This window comes from Protopterus annectens, chromosome 8.part0 (genome assembly GCF_019279795.1).
Source record: "Protopterus annectens isolate FY-2018-M chromosome 8.part0, PAN1.0, whole genome shotgun sequence".
Classification (NCBI taxonomy): Eukaryota; Metazoa; Chordata; order Ceratodontiformes; family Protopteridae; genus Protopterus; species Protopterus annectens.
In genome coordinates this window covers 1,585,100,209-1,585,117,769 of record NC_056741.1, presented here as the reverse complement: position 1 = coordinate 1,585,117,769, position 17,561 = coordinate 1,585,100,209, and the positions used below count along the sequence as shown (strand labels likewise).

Genomic DNA, 17,561 nt, shown 5'->3' with positions numbered 1-17,561 from the left:
CCCCATCCCACCCCACCCCAATTGCATGCAAGGCTGGGGACTGTAGTATCTTACATAACATACCCACACTGCAGAATTTCTTGTCCAGACAAATCAAAGAATTGAAATCTATTCACACTGTCAAATCCCCCTTATTAGCTTACCTCTCATGTGTAACCAAGTGTGCATATTACAACCAGTTCTTATCCACAGAACCCAATATCTCACATTTAATACTCATGTCCTTTGTAGGTTGCCTAAGGACATCTGTTATGAAATATGTTCCTAATTTGTTGTCTGTTTATGGTCTAATGGTGTTATTAACTGTTCAGCTGGTATTGGTGTATTTGTATTTATAATTGTTCTATCTGGGGATCTTAATCTCTCAACTACCCAGGTCTCCCCCATAAAATGGGCCATAGGCTCCATAAATCTACTTGTTTTTTTGAACAAATTTCTAATAAATAATTGAAAGAAGCAAACTGCTCATGCATACAGTGACAAAAACACATGGAAACATGCATGCAAACTCACACATTCATACAAATGTACACCCACACTCGCATGAAGATACAAATACACAAGACAGCATGCTTACAAACAAATACACCCACAAAAATGTACACAAACACATTCACAGATACATACTGTACTGGACATACACACACACACACACACACACACACACACACACACACACACACACACACACACACACACACACACACACGCACACATTTTGCACAGTGTTAGCACACCACATCAGCTCTTTAAGGACATACTTAAAATCCTTCCTAACAACTGGCATGTTGACTTTCACATCCCACCATCCAGGTGCCTATAACCTGCCTAGGCAAAATAGTAATAATAGGGCCTTAAGTGATAGGGATGTGGGTTGAATAAGCCTCAAAATCACAGGCATTATGGGTGCTGCAAAAAACAAAAAGTGATACGCACAAAAAAATCCAAGTATATAATGATACAGGCTGGATGAATTTGCCAAATAACTCTTAGTTGCCATAAGCTCTGAGATTCTAATGCCTGTTACAAGACATAAGAATGCTAATGAAGCAGAGGGAAATTAGCTCTCTGAGATCAGACTAAAATTTCTTTAATGTTAAGGAAACAAACTATTAATCATAAAACAAAATATAAAACTGAGATGCTGGAACAAATCGTGCAACAGTGTTACCTACTATGGGTAAGAATGCTTCACTTAAAAGTTTTATGGACTCGCGAGGTGATTTCTGAGCTCCTAAGACATATCAGTTTGGGTACAACATCATGAGTATGAGTGACATGTTGACATCTGGCTCAGACATTGATATATATTATCTACCATGCCAATTTTTTATGAAGTTTTTCTGTCACCTTAGTCCTTGCTTCTTTTCCCTTTCTAGTTAAAGATGGTCCCTGCATCAGTCTCAGCTTTATGAAGAACAAAAGTTCTCTGACCTCTTCACCTCCTGCTTAAGAACTTTATCTTTTATAATACATATTAGCTGCGTGATCCACCAAAACATACAATGATGCCTTGTAGGTCTCTTGTGAGTTTCAGAAAGGTTATGCTAGTACGATTTCAAAATATAGCATATTGAAAATGAATATAGAAAGTATTCCCTAATGTATTCTCTGTACACTGCATGTATTCATGTCCTCCAGTTTAGACCTATCATGCCTCCTGCATACGTAGTGACACATATGTGGCTCATTCTATTACATTTTTAGATTTTTATCTAGAGTTTAAATCAAGAAGAAAATGACAAATCGAATTCCACAGTACTTTCCACAATACTGTCCAGGATGGAAATGTTCTGGGAGGAAAACAGTTAAAACTCAGCAGAGGATGACATCACAAAGTGCATTGCTGATCAGCTGACTATAGCATCACTCCTTCTTCCCTGCTGATGGAAAACCTGTTTCTCAGTTTCGTTTCTCATTAAATAAATATTTTCTGACAAAGGCTTTCAGGACATATGAAACTTAAACCACAGGGTAGAAAGAAAGATATCTATAGACAGCATTAAAGGAAGGACACTTTCATGTTCCTGGAGTTCTATCCAGAACACAGGATTTTTTTCAAGACTCACTAATATCCCCAAGGTAAGTCCCCAAAATATATGGATTCATATAGATAATGATTCATATGCAAATATAGCTTGTGGAAGTCATTTATTTATTTCTAGTTTGTTAATCAGAGTAGTAGTCTGATTCAAATAATGATTTAGATGCAGACATAATGCTATAGGGAGAGTGATTGTATGTTTATTTGTCATTGGTGTTTGGTTGTTTGCATAGCAAGGTAGTGGACAGATCTAATTAATCTTTTAGATGCAGTCCTAGCACTGGCGGGAGTTTATTTAAGTGTTTGTTGCAATTAATGCACTACATACAGACGTAGCACTTTTAGGAGATGGTCTGTTTGTTTGTTTGATTAAGTTTGTTAACCAGGATAGTGGAGTGATGCAATTAATGACTTAGATCCAGACCTGTCGTGGTGGAGGGTGAATTATTTACTTATTAAATTTGTTAACCAAGGTGGTAGACTGGTTGAAATGGCTCCATTTCAGCCACTGCCTGGATGTTACAGTCATTACATTTACATTTGCTCAATCACAGAACTAGACAATATGCTCAAGCACATTTCTTTTACATGTTTTACATATGTTCCTTACCTTCTTGTGTGCCTCTTAGGATTCACTTTCCACCACTCATTTCACCAATTCATGCCTTGGGTCTACCACCTGCTCTGTGAAAAAGTGCTTTTGAAGATCAAGGGAAGACTTAATCCCTACAATCTTCTATCTGTGCACCCTAAGTTCGAAACAATGGTTCATCTAAAAATGAACTTTACAAAAATGGCAAACTGTAAAAGTTTTTTGCTGGAAGCATAAACATGAAATATGATGTAAATCTAATTTGTAATGGTAGGACTGAGATACACAGTAGTTCTAGCAAGAAGTATTTACAGCAGTTACATTTACATACAGACGTGTTGATGGAGACAGTAGATACACTGAAATACATTGTTTAACATTTATACTTTTACAATATTTACAAAGCGTTTGCTACATCTGCCAAAATGTAGAAGTTAGTGGGATATTATAACTTGCTGGTCTTAACTGCAGATTTACCCTAGAGCAGGCTGTGTGTAAAGGTGAACTTGGACTTTCTTCCTGAATTCCTGAACTGATGGAAAGTTACTAATGTAGTTTACAGAGGGCAACACTCAGAAAGCATGGCCAGTGGCTATTAATTCGATCATTGCTCTTTGTAGAACCACATCCATATTTGCTTATGAATGGAACTGACAGGAAGTATTTTTCACTGTGCCTTTAGAAGTATAAGGAATACCACATTTTACATCTTTTGATGATGAGTATGAAGATGAAGCTAGAGATTTCCATATAGAGATCACTCTGCACATTTTAGGGCAGTTTAGTGGGGCTAATGTGGGGGAGACACATACTCTGCTGTTCTAGCAAGTTCTTGATGACTGAAGGCAAAGGTGAGAAGCTGTAGTCCATCCTCAAGTTATGACTATAGAATGTTTTTTACCTATGACAGGCCCACCCTGTAGAATTACTAAACAGAAGATTTTGCGGTGTCTGCCTTATTTATTTTTAGCTTATGCTGCAGATGTATGAAAATATAAGTAGGGAGGGGTCAACATTTATACCTAGGTATTAGAAATTGTAATTTAAGCCATAGCCATTCAGAGAGTTTCTCCAGGTCAGCTTGAATGTCATTTAGTATTGGTTTGTGAGAGGGAGCAGGCATGCAGATTAACCAAGTTGTCAGTGTAGACAATATTTTTTGTTTGTTTGTTTATATAAGTGGGTAGGTTATTTATAAAACCATTGAATATAATAGATTCTGATTCTGGAAAATTATCCCTGTGGATCAATGGATTTCTAGCCACAATGCTGATAATCCTGGTGACCTTTGTTTAGCCCTCTTATTTAATTTTGCTGACTGAGAGATCCAGTTGAATAGAGTTCAGGCTTAAAAACAAACAAAATGAAATTTCACTGTTACTCAGTTAATGTGTTTTATACAAGTGGTGGGGTGGTGTGCCTTCCACGCTGTGGCTAATTATATATTATACTTCTGGGGGCACTGTACCTCGATGTAGGGGAATATTCTGAGTACCACTACCTCAGATAATATATATATATATCTATATATATATCTATATATATATATATATATATATATATATATATATATATATATATATGTATGTATAGATATATATCGATTAGATATAGATATAGATATATTTATATGTATATACATAGCAGGGAGAGTACAGCTGAGTTACAGAATATGTATAAATTAGCAGATACAGCAGAGAATCGATTATCAGAAACGTCAGTTATTTGAACACAGCCATGCAAAGTTTTCAGGTAGGAAAAAATCATAAAGTCTGAATATGTAAATGTTATACATATTCGCTTGTGTGTGCTGTGCTTGTAGCCCACTCATGTGTGAAAAATATTCTTTATTGTCCACTGGAATTGCTGAATGGTTGAAAAGTGTATTCCTTGCATGCAGAAAAAACAAGATTTTAGACATTTTATTTTTCCGGTTCCATATATGTTTGATTATCATGCAGTTTGATTATTCGAACTACCCTAGGTCCTAATTAGTTTGGCTAATCGACTCTACACTATATAAATATGGTATAAATAAGTACTAGAGGAGATTTCAAGTATTAAAGCCAGGTAGAAAAAACTTGGGTCAGTGCCCAGTAAACTTTATGGAAAGAAATAAGTGTGAAAGGAGATAAGGAACTTGACAGAAAAGTAGGAGGGAAGGATAAAAGGCATGGTTAGAGTTCATTGGAAATACAAAGATTCTGATAATAGTAAAAACTGGGTGGTAAATAATAACCTGTGAGACACTGTTTTTTTGGATAATCTTTCTTAAGGCTTTAAAGTGGGGTGAGTGGGAAGGTATGCCAGAAATAGGGCTGCAGCCCTGTTACTGACCAGTGCAAGCTTGTATGTGATGGATGGAAGATGGTTAATTACCACATGAGAAGCATACAGGAATCTGGGAGGCAGGAAAGGACAGGCAACAGCTGTTCTGATATAGCAGTTCAAAACAACTCTGATCCTGTACAGTATGTTAAGCCTTAGACTTTTTTTTTTTGTAATGACTGATTTGATATGGAGCTCTAGCCCCAAGAAGCTTTGTAAATTTCAAAACTTAAACTGGTGAGTGATCAGTGGAGAAAATAAGCAAATCTGGAGTAGGTAGAGAAGAGTCTTATATCAAACACAGCATTCATTCTGTTTTCATGATGTTTAGGTGCAAGGACATGTCAGATAACCAGACTTGAAAAAAGAGGCAAGTCCAAGCTGAACTATCAGTTGAACAGGTGACAGTACAGACTGAATAGAGTATCAATAGGTTATCAGCATACTGGGTTAACCTGACGGCATCAGTGTTTTCATACAGCATTCAAAAAGATGGAAATTGAAAAGGACCAAGTAGGAAATCCTGTGAAACACCTTCAGTGACTGGTAGTGGGTGGGTGGGGGGGTGGGGGCTATCCATGACCTGCCTTACACATAGGAAAACTAGGTAACCACCTAGGTCACCATTCTTGTAGGGAAGCTTTTTCTCCATTTTTTTACTTATTTTTAGGGAAATATTTATTTGCTCTAAAAATAAATGAATAAAGAGACTGTAATAAAAAATATATATATATGTCCCCGGCACAAATGCTGTGGGGGGGGGGGGGTGTCAAGTTATTATGTTCACATCACGTCAAGGTTAAACATGTGAAATCACAGGAGTAGAGACCTCACAACTTTCAGATGTAGACAAAAATGTGTCTGAATGGAGTTGTGTTTTTATTTTAATTTATATTTAAGTAGGAACTAGGAAAACATCAGGGACCTGATGCTACAGAGCCTGTGGAATGGCGGTGTTATTGCTGTTTGTGAGATAACGCTGGCAGTGATTAACTAGATAGTCTTTGTCAGTATTTCCTGGCTTCATGGTTTATGTGGATATCTGATGAAAGGAATGGCACAGTAAGATAGGTGTTGTTGTGGTATTATTATTATTATTATTATTATTATTATTATTATTATTATTATTATTATTATTTTACTGGCAGTGATTAACCAGATATATTCTGGCAATATTTATTTGACTTTGTGCCTGTGTGGCAACCTGTTTATATGGACTGTGAAGCATATGCTATTACTGTTTTTTTACAATAGCATTGGAAGAGATCAAACAGATATTTTTGACATTTCTCCAGATTTGTGATTTTTTATGTGGAGAGTGAAACATTCCAATTTTAGGCCTGATTTACCCCTAGAAATAATGTCCATGTTTTTGGAGGTAGATTACATAACCAACATACTAGTGTCAACAATAAAGAAAACGGACACACATCTTGCATCTCAATTTTCTGAAGGAAAAACAAATGACCTTGTGCCCTAAACTTTTGCAATACAGTTCACTGAAGTCTATAGATTTTACACTGCCTCTTTGATAATGTGCTTATATTTTTCCATCATTTTTGTCACTCTGTTTTTTGAACACATGTTTACAAGTAGTATCCCACATTCTTACTGGAAGCAGGAACTGTTATGTGCTATTTGGTATTCAAATTTAATGCTAATAAGATATCCAAATTTTCAGCTGGATGTACCTACATTCTAAGGGCCTTTATTTATATTTTCATTGTCTGTAGATCTATGTTGTGGAGGTGATATGATATTATATAGCCATCAGATGTAGTGGCTATAACTGCTTGGTGTGGGGGGCTGCAATTGGCTGGATGTTGTTGTCATTTTCTCAGTTTAAACAGTCACTATCTGCTTTGTAGGACTAGTGTGTAGTTATGAGAAGTAAGATCAGCTATGAAACTGCATACCTGATGCGCGCAGACAGATTAGGCCTAACTGCTGTGGCTGTCTACTAGAGAGGGAAATGAGTAGCTGCCTGCTGCTGTTTGCTTATTATTTTGGATTTGCAGGACTAATGTAATTATGTGAAGTGATGTGCTACATTTTAATGGGTAGTAACTGCTTGTTTGGAACAAAGATGAAATAGATTACAGGGTCTTCCTCTTTTATCACAATCAGATGTCCAAAGATACATAGATGTGGCAATAACTGCTTGATGGGAGTTGCCTAGAGGGAAGTAACTGACCCTGTTGTCATTTGCATGTTAAAAAAAATAAGGATAAAAGTGACAAAGAATACTGGTATTCAAAACTCCGTGGCCCCCACACACCAAAGCTGTATAAGTGGATTTTGACATGAGCTTAGTAATCACCTCTGCCTTTAACCCCACTTAATATAAAAATAACTCATAGGTGTACATAAAAAGTCACTGTACTTGTGTGGGGGGGTCTGTGGACAATGTCATTATTTCTTTAATATTCCTCCCAGACCTCAGAGGTCATTATATCTTGTGTTAGACTGTGGACAGTGTGGTCATTATTTCTTTAACTTTCATCACAAACTTCAGAGGGATGCATGGAGGGTCACTATAACTTGTATAGGAGAACTGTACTATCTTTAGCAGTAACAAGCTGGGAACGTCATTAAAATCATTTTTTTTTGTTTGTTTTTTTTTTTTCATTTACCTGACAATGAAGTGTATAATGAATACACAAGTGACTATCTTTTGGGGGAAAATAAATGAGCATGTTGTATATATGTCTGAAAGCAAATATGTTATGTTCTATTCCTTTTTTTTTCAGTATTGTCTTAGTCTGACATCAGTACGGTATACCGATGGTTTCTGTCTTTGGGGATAGAGGTTGAAAAGGCATGCTTTACATAAATATGGCAGCAAAAGCAGCAGCAGCAGCTTGAAATTTAACTGTGAGCATCTGTGCCTTAATTTTAATCCCAATTTAACACCAGAGAGGGATGCACAAAGTGATTATTTTGTGATGGGGTCAAGAGGACACTGTTCCCAGATATGGTGTATGTATCCTCACAAGCATTTGTCTTCTCAGTTTATTAGAACTGATGTTTCATTTGCTTTGAGCATTAAAAGTTGGACACAACTTATTTTTTCCTTGAAATAAAATGTAGGATTACATTTATTTTCCACACTCATGATTTTTGTTCAAACCATCACTGTATCAAAAGGTTGGAAAAAATCTGTAGAATGTCTGTTTGTCTTTTCCCAGTTAGGTGTCGCCACAGTAGAACACCAGTCTGCTAATGATTGGCAGTCAATTTTTTATGGTGCTGAGTTGCCAGCCTGACACCCAACTTTCAGCGAAGGCACACCCGTGTCTTTCAAAGGCCACTTGACCACAGGGAGGACATGTAGACTCCACACAGAAGACACTCCAGCCAAGAATCAAACAGGAGACCCTCTTGCTGTGAGGCAACAATGCTACCGCTGTACCACCTCTGATAATAGAATGCACCTCAGAAAATCTATATTCCCCTGGCTTCTGGATGCCTTGCAGCCCCAAACCACCAGCTTAATTTAGTTATTAAAGTGTAGTTTTGGTCATTTAGGATGTGCTAAAAGGATGCATGATAAAAAGTTTTTTTTGTATTTAACCAGAAGAATCTGACTGGGACAGACCCGATTTTAGGTAGAGGCCTGGGAAAAAACACTCCAGACTCAAGCCTTTGGAATATGGGAGGAAACTGGATCACCCAGAGATAACCCACGCAAACACAGGGAGGACATACAAACTCCACACAGAACACACCCCAGCTGAGAATCAAACCAATGAACCTCTTGCTGTGAGATGACAGCATTAACTGCTGCATCACTGTTTCTTTCTTTCTTTGAACATTGTTTTTATTTAAGCAGTGAAAAAACTCTAAAATGCACCACAAAGCCTCTAGAACCCCATAGCTTCTGAGGGCCTAGGGGTCCCTAGACCCCTGGCTTAATACATACATTTCCACTGCAGTAAATACAGTTTAGTCTTGGTCACTTAGGATGTGCTAAAATCATTATCATCAATCCCCTTTTTCTCATTTTTCAACATGGGGTTGGGGTGTCATGTTGACTGTCATCATCTCTCTCAGTTCAGTGCCTCACTCCTGCCTTCTTCAACACTTATGCCTGACTGTCACAGATCTTCTCTCTCACAGTCCATCCACCTCTTTGCTGGATGCCCTTGTTTCCTCTTGCCTTCTTCCTGTCTGTCCCAAATCTTCTTCAACAGACTGTCTTCTGCTTTCCTGCACGTGTGCCCAAGCACCCGTAATCTGTTCTCTCTGATCTTTTCTGCAATTGGCACTACTTTTGCTTCTGCTGTTATGTCCTCATTTCTTCCTCTGTCTCACAGTGTGCATCCTACTACCCATCTCAGGCACTTCATTTTCATCACCTCTAGCTTTCTCATCTGCCCTGCTCTTTCTGCCCAGGTTTCTGTACCATACAGTAGCACTGGTTGCACCACTGTTTTGTACACCTTACTTTTCAGCTTCTTTATATAATACGTAAAAAATCCAGAGTGAACTCCAGTGCTGAGGACACACAAAACTTTAATAAATAAAATACACACAAAGATAAAAAACAAGAAGGTGAGCACCTTCACAGTCTACTGGCTGCTTCTTCAGACCTACTAGCACAGTGTATCTGAATTAATTATATACACACCTAACATCAATTAATCAATCACATGGTAAAAACTTGTCCTTCCCTTAAAGTTATAACCAAAAGTCTATCTATAGTATATCTTACAAAGAAACACAATGATTAGTGTAAAAGTGGGCATGTCTAAAGCACAAGTTTTAGAGTAACATGCTCATTTAAGCCAGGAGGCTTATTTGCATTCTGACACACTATCCACTCTTGTTCTCTCTGTTCTGTGAAAGTTTTAAAATCCCCCCCTTATTACACTATATAACTTCTAACGCAAAAAAAATAAAATCAATCCAAGGTCACTAACATGCACTGCTAATGCACATTTCATTCTTTTATATCTTACATCATTAACATGTTCTAATACCCTCTCTTTCAGAGTCCTATTGGTCTCCCCTACATAATAACCAAAACATTTCACACAATATGTAAAATAAACCAAGTGTTTTGTTGCACAGTCTGCATATAAAGATGGTTTTGTTGCACAGTCTGCATATAAAGATGTATCTATCTGGAAGCCTTTTAAAGGATGTATAAATAGATCTCCACTATAAACATACAGGCCTTGCAACGCCTACAGGGAAATGTCCCCTGCCATTGTGATGGTGGTTTATAGCCTTCCCTCATGTTTTTATAACATAGATCATTTGTTCTTAAAACTAAAACTTGGTGTTTGTCTCACAACTGCACTTATCTTGTCATCTGCTTGGAAAATGGCCCAATTTGTCTTGACTATATTGCAGACTGTGTCAATATTACTACTGTAAGTCCATCCAATCTGAGTTTACCCTCTACTCTAACATCATTCTCCTCCCTTCCGTACCTAACATCTTCTGAAAAATAGGGTTTCCCTTTTGCATGTCTAGTTGATCTCAGTTCATTAATACACTCCTCTAACTCTCATTCCATATAGCCTCTCTGTAAAAATTCCCTTTTCAGTTCTAACAGGGCATCCTCTAACATGGCATTATCATTATGCAGCCTCATCACCCTTAATACCTGACCCTTCACTACATTTCTGGGTATGTGACGAGAGTGCATACTTGTTTTATGTAAGACAGTATTTTTCTTACATTTCTTTTTAAAAATTGATGTCTTGAACTCCCCTAGAGCTTCTCTAGTCAATTTAACATCAAAAAACTCTATACACTCTCTAAAAGCTGTGTATTTAAACCTCAAAAATGTTGTGGTCAAATGTAAATAATCAAAAAATTCATATATCACAGCAATCGATCCTTTCCATAAAATAAAGACATCATCCACAAAACGTTTGTACCACACTACATGTTCTACAAAATCATTGTTCCTCTTGACACAGTCATATTCCCATTGTGCCAATACCAGGTTGGCGTAACTATTGGCACATGCTGTCCCCATAGCTACGCCAACCTTCTGTAGATAAAATGCGTCATTAAACAAAAGAAAAACATTATTTTCTAATACTATCTCTAAAAGTGTACAAATCAATTCTATCTCCTCATAATTATGCCTAGTTAGCAGCGACCTGATTTTCTCCACTCCTCATAGATTGGGAATCACTGTAAAAAGGGATGTTACATCAAGGGTCATGAACACCAAATCTTCCTCCACACTAACATTGCTCATAACCAGATGCAACTCTCTTAAAAAAATCTTTTGTGTCTTTCAACACTGTTTCTTCCATATCTACAATGGGACACAAACTTTTCTCAATAAAAATTGAGAGGAGTTCTGTAGCCCACCCCTTAATGGATAATATTGGTATCACTGGAGAGTTAACAATGACTTTATGCACCTTCGGAAGTTCATACAACACTGGTATTAATGGTTGGTCTATACTAAAATATTTAAACAAACTGTCTTTAATCATCCCAGTTATCAGCAAGTCAAACACAAAAAAAGACAGTCTTTCCATGATGTCTTTAACATGTGTATCTGACAATACTTGATTCACATCCCTATCACTTAACATAGTGCACATATTATCTAGATAAAAAGTTTTGTCTAAAATCACAATCCCTCCCCCTTTTCAGCTTCTTTGACATTCTTCTGTCATACACTACACCTGACACTCTGTGCCAGTTGGCTGCAGCCCCTCTGATTCTAGCTTTGACCCCTTCATATAGACTTCCCTTCTCCTCAACCACCTCACCCAGCTACTTGAAGCTGTTAACCTGTTCCACTATCTTCTCTTCTATCTCAATTCTTAGCTTCTTCTGATTTCTCCAGTTCATTGCCATTACCACTGTCTTATCTGGATTCAGTTTCATCCCATGTGCCTTCAGTTTTGCATACCATTTCCCTATCCTTTGCTGAAGTTCTTGCTCAGAGACTGCCTGTAACGCCACATCATCTGCAGACAGCAACTCTGCTGGCCTGTCCCCTCTGACCTGTTTGCTAATGTAATCCATTACCAGTATGAACAGCAGTGGGTTCAGAGCTGAACGTTGATGCACACCCACTCCCAGTGGGAACCCCTTTGTGAGACTGAACACTGTCTGCACTTGAGTCACTGGGTCCTTGTACATAGCTTGCACTAATTCTACCAGCGTTTTGGGACTTTGAACATCTGGAGGACTGCTGAAATCAGCTTTCTTGGGACCTTGTCCTATGCTTTCTCCTAGGCTAGGAATGCCCAATTGGATTATTTCATCATTTCTAGCGTCTTCTCAACTTTCTGTCTCAGTGAAAACATTGGGTCAGTTGTGCTGTACCCTGATCTGAATCCAAACTGCTCATATCCCATCTTACTTTGTACTATTCTAAGTATCCATTTATCAATCACCATCTCCAGAATTTTCATACAATATGACAGGAGTTTGATATCTCTGTACGGCCCACAGTTATGGATGTACCCTTTGTTCTTGCACACTGGCATGAGTATGCTTATTCTTCTGTCATCTGGGACATGCCTTTCTCTGCACACTGCTATGAATACCCTCAGGAGCCATTTCTCCCCTGTCTCATCCAACATCATTATCATATCTGCTCTGACCTGATCTGAGCCTACTGCTTTTCTTGACTTAATTTTCCTTAGTGCTGTTCTTACTTCCTCTATGGTGTGCTGTACTTCTATCATCGTAGGCAGTGTCTGGGGCAGTACAGCTTCTGTGGGGTTTTCTTTATTCAGAATCTACTGGAAGTACTCCTTCCAACTGCTTTTGATGTTCTGTAGCTGGTAAGCATGTTGTTGCTGGCATCCCTTATGAAGGGTATCTGATTATCTTCTTTCTTTGCCTTGCAACCTGATATCGTTTTTTTGTACCACCCACTGAGTCACTTTCTAGAAGCTAGTAGACTGCCTCTGATGCCCCGCTCTTTGCTATTGCAACTCCTTTCTTAGCTTCTTTGTTAGTCAATCAGAATCCATTTCTAGTTTTGTCCATCTTTTCTATTAACATTTTTTATCCTGCACTCCTTCTTTCTTTTGATGACATCTTGGACTTCTGCATTCCACCACCAGCTTTCCTTATGTACCGTATGTTCATACCTGACTTTGCCACATATCTCTTCTGTAGTCCTCACACTTGCTGTTTTGAGGTGCTGCCATTCTTCTTCAACTCTACCTATTTCCTTCTCTTCTTGGGGTGCTAGAGCCCTGAATAATTGCTTGAACTGTTGTACTTTCTCCCCAGTCAAATTCCAGATCTTCAGCCCATTCTCTGTTGACCTTATTGCCTTCTCTGACTACTGCTTGCAGCTAATTTTGACAACCAGTGGTTTATACTGTGGGCTGACTGATTTACTGAGGCTGACTTTACAATCACTGATTCTACCCAAGTGCCCTTCCATTACTAGGAGGAAGTCTACCTGAGTTGCATGTGATTGTCTCTGTTTCTGAGTCATGTGTGAGTACTGTCAAGCCATTTGCCATACAGAAGTCTAGAATGACCTGTCCTTCTTTATTCCTGCTGCTCCACCCATGTGGACGCAGGCTGTCCTCATATCCTGTTCTGTCTGTCCTGATATGTGCATTCAAGTCACCCATTATCAACACTAATTCATGGTGTCCTGTTGTTTCTATTAGGTCCTGCAACTGCTGCCTGAATGCACTCTTCACTGTCACTACCCTGCTGTGGGGCATAGGCTGAGACTATATTGTCCTTTGATTAGGCTAGAGTCTGATTGCCATGAGTCTGTCATTATTTCTGATGACATCCCTCACTGCCTTTTGAAGCCTCTGTCTCACCACAATTCTCACATCATTTCTAGCCTGCCCTCCTCCCGTGTAGTATACTCTGAATCCCAGGCCAAGTGGTTTTGCTACACTGCCCTTCCATGTTGTCACTTGGCTACATAGGATGTTCAACCTCCTCCTTACCATTGTGTCATCCCCTTCCAAGCTCTATCCTGTTAGTGAACCTACACTGAGTGTAGCAATTCTTAGTTCATGTTTGGCAGGTTGATTGGTTTTACATCCAGTTTTCGCTCAACATAGCTCTCCCAGATAACCCAGGCTGGGCAACAGAACACCAGCAGCCCAGTAGCTTATTGACTCAGGGCCTCTGGGTTTTATGGTGGGTACAGACTGGCCCTTAGGGGCATATACACCCATGGGTCCCTGGCATAGGTCAGAATAGGTCGGGTCCTCAACTCATTTATCACTGGCAAATACCCATGCCCATTTGGTGACATTAGTCAACATGACTGAATCACCTAGAGCCATATTTTACATTGAGTGGCGAGCCCTGCCACAGCATGCAGTCTGTGATCTATGGATAGGATGTGCTGAAAAAACAAGTTTAAGGATAAGAATAACTTTCTTCCTATGATCATACGTTATCTTCAGGCAAATACTGGATGATAAAGGTCATTCAAAAAAAATTCTAAAATGCTCTTCAGAGCATCTAGAACCCCCATGGCTTCTATGGGCCTTGCAGCCTCAGACTCCCAGTTTAGTGTATTTGTTCCCTCCATAGTAATCAGAGTACAGTCTTGCCAAGATAGAACACATAGGCCAAATGAATGAATGAATGAACAAACGACTGCAGGTGTATGGTGGTTGAATTCCTGGAAAAGGAATGATGTGTGGGTGCTGAGGATTTATTTTGCTCACTGAAAACTGAGGTTAGTATAATACATTTTATTTCATAATCAGATAACTATGGTTGCTGCCTTTTTTTTCTTTGGAATGTGCCACATCAGACTTTAATCTTTGATTTGATTTAGGTGGAGTATTAGAGAACTGCCTTAGGGTTACTGATAACACTTTCTGTTCCCCCGATTTTTTTATAGTGTGCACCATACACCAGGACTACTGTGCACATGTTTTATCTGTAGCAGTTTGTCTTTACTTTAACAGCCAAGGCATAGAAGACAAACTCTATACAACACCTTCTTGAATTTGATTCTATGACATTTAAAGTTATGGTAAGTGTATTGACTCCAGTCTTATTGATGTTTCAGCTAATGCTTTGTGAACTTTATTGGGTCTTTAGTTAGAGAGAGCTTTACATATAGATTTTTGACTGTTAAGGGCAGTTTACAACTGATATATTGTTCATTTTTATTTTATTAGGCTGTTTTTTCCTGTATTTCTTATATATGTGTTTATAAAACTATGCCAAACTACTGGTATGTAACAACTCTGTAATATCCTATTACAGCTACATCCCATTTTCAACTTGAGACTCTTCTGTATTAATTTTAAAAACCTAAGTATCTGGTTGGACAAATTTCTTAAAATTAAACTTGATGGTAGACTGAAATCTGTGTATATATATTCTTGCTATGAAGTTGTTCACAACCAAAACCAGCCAGCATTACAATAACTACTTTTTACTAATTTTATTTTTTGTAATCCTGAATTCCCTCACCGGGGACAGACTTGCTGATACAATCTTAATTTCTGGAAAGTTAATTATTTCCAGTTATGTCTGGGTCCACCAAGGTGGCTTATTTTTGGAGATTTTATTTTGCTTCTTTCAAGTGGGAACATGTGCCTCTCTACAGTGGTTCAAGTGGTGATAGAATGATTTAGCATAGGCAAGTGAATTATCTTGGTTTTGGTGGGGGGGGGGTACAGATTATGCCACTGTATCACTCAATAGCAGATAGCTTGCTTTAGAATACTTTTTGAACATTCTAGGGTTTGAAGGTGGTCCTTGTTCCTGTATAATTTCAAAAGAAATCACTTTGTGGTTTGACTTTACTAGAGAAGATGATACACAATGTCAGGGGTGCAGTGCCCCCCCCCCATATTTGTGAGGATCAAGTCAAGGATGTTGTTTCCCCTTGTGAGAGTTTTAACTAGTTGTTCCAGGACATTCACGTCATTGAAATCCAGAAAATTCTGGGTTTGCCTGTTTGAGGATATGTATGTTTCACACTGTATCTATGGATAGTTGCAATCTCCCAGAATTACTGTGTTAGGTCCTATGTTTAGCAACTCTAGTTCCTTTAGGTATCTTGTGGGTGTCCTGGGTCATGGAGTGGGATCTTTAGCTAGCGATGATATGCTAAGGGATTTTATCTGTGGTGGTTTAGATATGGAGACTTTCTAGCTTATCATGCTGCTTTATCAGTCTGGAGGTGTAGTTATTTTTGCTAAAGTTTGAGACACTTCCACCTTGGTTCCCTTCCTATGTGGTACCTTTTCAAAAGGTGTGGAAGGCATTACAGGCCTACACTGCTGGGGTGCTTTCAGCTGCTTTAAACTATGTCTCAGTTACCACACAAATGTCTATGTCCATCAGGGAGAAGAAGGCTTTTAAGGAGTAGAGTTTCTTTTTCAGACTTAGCAATAGTACCTTCATTTTGGTTTGAGTAGGTTTAAGTACATAGGTAGGTTAAGTAGGTTGGCATTGCCTAAAATAGGCAGTGTCTTAGCTAATTGCCAAATTTAGTCTTTTTTTTTTGAGATTCTGGCATCATCCTTGGTGAGAGTAAAATACTGGTCAGTGCTAGACTCATATCTGCCTGAGACACACAGTCCGAGAGAGTCTATCTTACCTCTCTTCATGTCCAGGGAGATACATATCAGATAACTTACACCAACATGTACTATGACCAAGTCATACTTGTACCTGTCATGTAATAACCTGAGTTCATCAGTGACCTGGTGAATCCTAGCACCTGACAAGCAGCTAATGGCACTCTTTCCTTGCAAAACCTGATGAGAAGTATATCAATGTGTTTGACTATGGAGTCACCTATGACTAGTAAATTTGATGTAGGGGTTGCCTGCCAAGTAGGCTTTGTTCCTGCTGCTTGTAAAGTCTCGTTCTTATGTGTGCTGGAGGGTTTTGTATTGATGTTGTTTCTGTGTGTTATAAGGTGATGCCGATGAGGCATATTGCCACGGTGGCATTTAGGAGGCTTTAATCTTTGTGGGTATTTTTTAAATTTATTTGGGTCCACTTGGATCTTATTATTACCAGCCTGGCTCTCCAGTGCCCCATGTCCATGCTGGGTCTACCAACCATTCTGTACCTCCACCGAGTTCTTCCAGGACAGCTGGGACTGGTTGTAGATCTTAAGGGCATCCTGTGGTCTGAACCATCTGTGCTCCTGTACATTTTTTTTTGTATTACATGCCCATCCACTCTTCCCTTTCCTGCCCCTAATGCGCATGGGTTATGTCACCAATGCACACCCTTCTCACAGGATGGGAACTGCCATCCCTCCTTGCTGCTCATCAGCTGCTATGGTCCCTGTGACCTCTTCTGAAACTTTTATTATGTTTATGCTGTTGGTCTTGACAGAATCACACCTGACAGACTGTTGCTTAATGGAAAAGGTAAATTTCACAGTATAACATTTAACCTGAACACATGTGCCAGCTTTGCCTTCTTGCTCCTGCTTCTCAAGTTTAGGTTTTGCTGCCTGTTAAAATAGCAGCAATCCCTCATATGAAGCATTCATGAGCATCCTCAGCAAACTTGTCTAGATGCAAGCCAGCCTGGCATTTCATATCTATGGTGGTGCCTGCTGCCAAAACTGAAACAGCTATTGCACTGTGTGAATATGCAAGATAAGAACAACAACTAGTGAGAAAGTTTCTT

The 17,561-nt window shown here is 38.8% G+C and overlaps 1 protein-coding gene across 1 annotated transcript in view; it reads left to right on the top strand.

Moving 5' to 3' along the window:
• The first annotated feature begins 1,863 nt into the window (after positions 1 to 1,863).
• The window catches only part of LOC122809552 (interferon-inducible GTPase 5-like), a 197,609-nt gene continuing 181,911 nt past the window's right edge, over positions 1,864 to 17,561 (top strand). Inside the window, exon 1 of the mRNA XM_044081134.1 lies at positions 1,864 to 2,082. The gene's annotated coding sequence lies outside the window, so the exon portion shown is untranslated. The remainder of the gene's footprint in view (positions 2,083 to 17,561) is intronic.